This window comes from Triticum dicoccoides, chromosome 7B, assembly GCF_002162155.2.
Source record: "Triticum dicoccoides isolate Atlit2015 ecotype Zavitan chromosome 7B, WEW_v2.0, whole genome shotgun sequence".
NCBI classification, from domain to species: domain Eukaryota; kingdom Viridiplantae; phylum Streptophyta; class Magnoliopsida; order Poales; family Poaceae; genus Triticum; species Triticum dicoccoides.
The window spans coordinates 70,445,680-70,452,341 of record NC_041393.1 but is presented as its reverse complement, the minus strand read 5'-3'; the positions used below and the strand labels follow the sequence as shown (position 1 = coordinate 70,452,341).

The following is a 6,662-nucleotide window of genomic DNA, read 5'->3' as shown; positions in this document are numbered from 1 at the left end:
TAATATAACTACGGTTTTACTATATTTAATTGATAGCTTAGAATTACCTTTTAATATAGATGATACAGTACAGCCATGCTGGATTTCAACTATTTAATACTATAGATATTTGAAAAAAAAACTATTTAATATAGATGATATTGTACAACAATGCTGGATTTCAACTATTTAATATAGATCATTCACAAAAAATACTGTTTAATGTAGTAGATGATACTGTACAGCCATGCTGGATTTCAACTATTTAATATATATATATATATATATATGAAGAAAAACTATTAAATATAGATGATACTGTACAGCAATGCTGGATTTCAACTATTTAATTAGATCATTCACAAAAAATACTGTTTAATGTAGTAGATGATAATGTACAGAAATGCTGGATTTCAACTATTTAATACAGACCATTCACACAAAAAAACTACTTAATACAGATGATTCAATCTTTCAGTTTCGAGAAAAATAAAAATAATACTTTTTTTTTGAAACAAGAAAATAATACTACGAGTCACCCCCAAGACAGAAGTGTACAACGAGTCTACGCAGTTGCGTAATCTTTCAAAATGTTTGACGTAGCTGTTGCTTCCGTTCTCGGTCTTCAATAATCATCATAGTCAAATCCGCTGGTTGTCCGTTGTCGCGCCAGGAACGCACAAGACAAAACCTATAGAAGATTTAAAATCTTAAGGCCCATTTTCCAACACCCATGTTCAGAATACAAAACTATACACGTACCACTAACTATTGATCATGTGGTGCCAACATGTATTACAAAACAGTCGATTTGCTTGTCCCGTTCGATCGCTCTCATCTGAATGCCACATGCAAAATAAAGAAAGGAGCAAAAACGAAAACAAGTAGGAGTACTGTGCCCTACTTTGACCTTGACCTCGGTGCTGGGGATAGCCACTGTGCTATCGTCCAACGAAAGCGTCCAAGATATACCTCACTATCGACTGAGCTGTTACACTCGTTGGCTGTACGTTGGCTGTATGCATGGCACCTAGCCAAGAGCCCAAGACGCACTAGTATTTCTCCAAATCTTCGTGAACAAATGCCGTGGATTCATGGCCCCTCTTGGTGATGTAGATTCTCGTATCCATCCACACTAATGCTCGCTGTCCCAGAGAAGCGAAGGCGTAATCTTTCTTGCAACCTCTCTTGAACTACGTAGTTCCCACGGAGAGTTGTCAACCGTGCACAATTTTGACATCTCCATATGGCACAGTCAGTTCCATCTGCAAGTGTTGCATCTCAGTGTCAACAGTGGTGGTGGTGTGCTACCGCCTACCATCACCACTGCAGCCTCTCAAACACATGTGCACCACTCCATGGAAGAAGAAGGGGACATCAAACGTCGAGCGTCAAGCTGATACGCATCGCTGTGACCATCTTGTTCACTCTTTTCTTGGGCGTGCGCATCAAACTGATACAGTGGCGTGCGCATGCGCATGCGCGCTCTGAAACTGCAATCGGTGTGACCTGCCCACTGGCGCTCACGCGGAAGGCGCTGCCTATAAGAGGCGTGCTTATGCGTGCGGATACGCATAAGCCACAGGCTCGTGATTGATTATTAAACTAACCAGCTAGTAGTTCATGTTTGCCTCTGACTCTGACTGACAGAGGGCGTGAGGAGGAGGAGACCACGGTGGGGAAGGGAGCCATGGGGGAGGAGGAGGAGCAGAGGAGCAATGGCGTCGATGGGGGCGGGAGGAAGAACGGAACCAACAAGTACGCGGTGGCCTGCTCCATCATCGGTTCCATCATCTCCATCCTCATGGGCTACGGTGAGCACAAGGGAGCGTCATCTTCAACCCTCTACTCTGCATGTGAAGTGAACGATGGAGCGTGTTAATGGGTGTGTGGCGTTGTGGACGCAGACAGCGGCGTGATGAGCGGCGCGATGCTGTTCATCAAGGAGGACCTCAAGACCAACGACACGCAGCTGCAGGTGCTCGCCGGCATCCTCAACGTCTGCGCGCTCGTGGGCTCCCTCACCGCCGGCCGCGTCTCCGACTGGGTCGGCCGGCGCCTCACCATCTCGCTCGCCGCCTGCATCTTCCTCGCCGGGTCCGTCCTCATGGGCCTCGCGCCCAACTTCGCCACGCTCCTGGTCGGCCGCTGCGTCGCCGGCGTCGGCGTCGGCTACGCTCTCATGATCGCGCCGGTGTACGCCGTCGAGATCGCGTCGGCGGAGATCCGCGGCTCGCTCACCTCGCTCCCCGAGATCTGCATCAGCTTCGGCATCCTCATAGGGTACGTGGCCAACTACTTCCTCGCCAAGCTGCCGCTGGTCTACGGCTGGCGCACCATGCTGGGGCTCGGCGCGCTCCCCAGTGCCGCGCTCGCCGTCGGCGTCCTTGCCATGCCGGAGTCGCCCCGGTGGCTCGTCATGCAGGGCCGAGCCGAGGAGGCGCGCGTTGTTCTCCTGAAAGTCTGCAACACGACGGAGGAGGCCGACGTGCGGCTCGCGGACATCAAGAGCGCCGCCGGGTTCGTCGAGGGCGACGTCGCGCCCGCGCCTCCCAGCGGCGGCAAGGGCGTGATGAAGGAGATGTTCCTGCACCCGACGCCGGCCGTCCGTCGCATCCTCGTGGCCGCCCTAGGCGTACACTTCTTCCAGCATCTGACGGGCATCGAGGCCGTGGTGCTGTACAGCCCGCGGATCTTCAAGGCGGCCGGCATCGCCACCCGCAACCAGATCCTGGCGGCCACCATCGGCGTGGGCGTGACCAAGACGGTGTTCATCATGGTGGCGATCCTGCTCGTGGACCGCGTCGGCCGGCGGCCACTCTACCTCTCCAGCCTCGCCGGCATCATCGCGTCGATGGCCTGCCTCGGCCTGGGCCTCACCGTCATCGAGCGGTCGGCGCCGCACCACGGCGCGCCGCCTTCTCCATCGCCGCGGTGTTCACCTTCGTGGCCGCCTTCTCCATCGGCGTGGGGCCCATCACGTGGGCCTACAGCTCGGAGGTGTACCCGCTGCGGCTGCGCGCGCAGGGCGCCAGCGTCGGCGTGGCCATCAACCGCATAATGAACGCCGGCGTGTCCATGACCTTCGTCACCCTGTACAAGGCGATCACCATCGGCGGCGCCTTCTTCCTCTTCGCGGGCCTGGCGGTGGTGGCCGCCGCCTTCTTCTACTTCTTCTGCCCGGAGACGCAGGGCAGGGCGCTGGAGGAGATCGAGGAGGTGTTCAGCCGCGGGTGGCGCGCGCGGCAGAGGCAGCAGGCGCCGTCGCCGTCGTCGGTGGAGCTGCCGCCGGTGCCCGACAGCAAGGCGCGGCCGTGATCGCTGATGGAATGCTACTGGTAGTCCTATGTAGTGTTTGACGCTATCTGTGCCAGAGTTGGCATTATGCCCGTATGACATGAACTGTTCAGGAGATGGAAAAGTGAATTGTCCTCGTATGATTTTAGCTTTTATAGTGCTGCACTTCGGAGGGTTTTAACATGATTGTAACCTAGCAGTATGTATAGTAGCTGTCCTAAGTCTTGCCCTGACTTATCCAAATCGATCGTTAACTTTGAGAAGAGCGTTTGAACTGTGTTATACTATCCTATTTGGAAGTACTACAAGTCCTAAATAGTATACTCTCCACTGTAAATCAAATCTCTACAATTACTAAGCTCCCATGAAATGGAGCCCTCTTGTTGATCATGGACTTTGGTCAAATGGTGGACCCCGCCAAAGCTAGTTTTCTAGCCAATGATTACTACGTGACAATGTATTAGTACAAGCGAATGTAAAAGTGATTTTCTTGACTTGATTGTCCGCTTTTTTGTTTGGGTCGACCGTGCCGTCCAACGATGCCCGACGCATTTTTTCCCATCCATTTAATAAACAATTTTAAAAACACGTGTTCGAATTAAACATAAGTAAGCATTAAATGGCCGGTCAGTCGTCGGCAAAAATCCACTTAAACATTAATCAAACATAAAAAAACTAAATAAACACGCCTCCCAACCACCTGGCACATTGCCCTAGGTGTCACCATCGTCACTGTCGTCGCCGGTAAGGTCTACGAAGGCTGGGAGCGGCCCAGCCCATGGGAATGCAGTCTCCCACACCATCCGCGCCGACTCCTACAGCCTATGCCCCATCGGGGACATTGTTGTGCGGTGCGCCCTCCTCCCGCTCCTGCTCCCAGCGCTCTTTCTCCACCTCCCGTGTCCAGCAGGCACGGCGCTCCTCCTCCTCGTGCTCGGCTTGCATCCAGCGCTCGCCGTCCGCGTGCTCCTCAGATAGGTGGAGCTGTCCCCAGTGCTCCAGGTAGGCCTCCTCTTGCTCTGACATGGCGCCCAGCGCGATGGGCGGCACGCTCACCCACTCGCGGAGGATGCCGGCCCACATGTACATTTCCGACTCCGGCTCTGTGGGCAGCATGGGCGTGAGCGTGAGCGCCTGTGCGTCCTTCTCGTGAGGGCCTTGGGCTCGGGCAGCAGCGGAGCGTAAGCGCGGTCCCCCGCCGCCGACAGCATGTGTCCCCGCGCTAGCTCTCCTCCAGGTCGCGCTGGAGCGCCACCTCCAATGTGGCCTGGTGGGCCGCCTCCTCCTCCTCCTCCAATGCCATCTCCGGGGGCAGCGACACACACCCAAGCTTAAGCAGCATGCTGCCGCGGCGGGCCACTCATGCTCCATGGTGAACCAGGCTTCCCGGTTGGGGCAGTCTTGCACATAGGCAGGGTCACGCCGATGCTCTGGCGTCAGGAGGGCGCGGCGCTTGCGCGCCTCCTCCGCGTGCGCTTGCACCGACCGTGCCACCGCCGGCATCGGGATGCGATGCGGGTCAAGGTGCTAGCCATGTGAGAGGTCAGCATCTGGCCACGACAGTGGTTGGCGGTAATGCCAGTGCCAACGCGCTTGGTGCACCTTGATGTATAGCCGGTCCCGTGGCCGGCGACCATTAGCCGCACGGGGATTCATCGTGTAGGCTGACGGGGGCAGCGGCGGTGGAGGCTGCATGCGGGACGAGCTAGCGTCGGCGTCGGGTTTGCCCTTGCCCTTGCTCTTGCTGAAGATAACCATGGCTAGCGCTTGCACTGTCGGCGTCGAGGGGAGCGAGCGTGGCCGAATGTGGACGGGAAGGAGAAGTGTATGACCTCCCCCCCCCCACACACATACACACCCACACTTGCATTACGAAGTACGAGCACGCCGGATGCTTCTAGATGTTTCCATGCGGGCTCAGGTTAGGTGGTGGTTGCAATGACTACGACTGCGTGAAGTAGTTGTGTTGTCGACGCGTGAGCCCAAGGCGGACATCAAAAGGATACGCGGTGCGTCCGTCTCGTACTCTCGTGTCAGCGTGGACATAAATCGGACGTAAATTTGGGCCACAAATACGTCCAGACAGGCAGCGAGTGGACAACTTTTGGGTTCGGTTCATTGCGTAGGGCCGGTATTTTCATCTGTTTGGACGCAAACTGACATGCGTGAACAATTTAGGTCGGCACCGTTGGAGTTCCTCTAATTTATGTCAACATCTGCTTGTTGCAAGGGAATAATTGACGTCAAGAGCTCATTTGTTGATGTCTACTTCAAATTGATGGCTTGATTCCGTTGGAGCAATTGGGTTTAACCCAAAATTTTGAAATGTTTTTTGTTGGTTTCGGCCGAAGAGTTTGGTTTGTATAAATTTGGATTGTGTTGGTAAGTTTCATTAATTTGCATGGTATAGGTCTTATACATTTCCCTAGCCGGCTTGCATGTTTGTTGATGAGCGGTGCTGGTCCAATTTCTTTATTTGTTTAGAAGTTTTGCCGAATGTTGAATGGCGGATCTGAACATTATATATTTTCAAATACTGTTGCTTAACTTTTTTACTTCCCCTTGCCATATCTTATAATTTAATGTTCTAAATTCGCTAGGAATGTTGGCTCCTGGTACATTAGGGCTTTGGGGAGCTGATGGGCCCACCTGTAAGAGAGTGGATCGCCCATGCGTTATTTGCTTAGATCCACTCCCAGGCGAACGTGACACTCATATATTGATTGATGTGTTATACATAAGAATATCACAATCACCCACAAAACAATTTTGTTCACCTCATAGATAGATATTATCTCTATAGAGCAAGAGCGGAGCCAACAAAAAAGAAAATCATCAGTGCAATTAAAAGTTATCTTAACTCAAATATCATGCCAAGTAAAAAGTAAGGCTTAACTCATGTCTCACGACGGCGCGGCAAAGCGCGCGTCAACCTCTAGTGAAATTCTACATTTGCTCTAAATGAGACCACCTTCTTATTTGACCAGGGTTTTCGGATCGTTGGAAAAACAAGCAATGCCATTTTCCAAAATAATTCAATCCAGATTAATAGCATGACTATAGTTCTAACAAAACGGAGAACTAACATATGTAGGGATTTGCATGAATACAAACACAATATCCAATAAAAGGAGGAACATAAGTCAGAGGCGGGTTCCAGAGGCCTACTGACATACTCCCTCCATCCGGAAATACTTGTCGCGCGGATGGATGTATCTAGACGTATTTAAGTTCTAAATACATCTATTTTTATCCATTTCTTCGACAAGTATTTTCGGACGGAGGGAGTATGATGCATGAGTGAGGATGATGGAGGAGGAGAACGGGTGTATTAGTCATTTCTCCTGCTCTAAGGAGGAGTCTTAACTTAATCCAACCCTCAATGT

General features: G+C 52.2%; 1 pseudogene; it reads left to right on the top strand.

Annotated features, from left to right (window-relative positions):
• The first annotated feature begins 1,111 nt into the window (after positions 1-1,111).
• LOC119340872 lies at positions 1,112-3,546 on the top strand (annotated as a pseudogene).
• Positions 3,547-6,662: the final 3,116 nt, after the last annotated feature.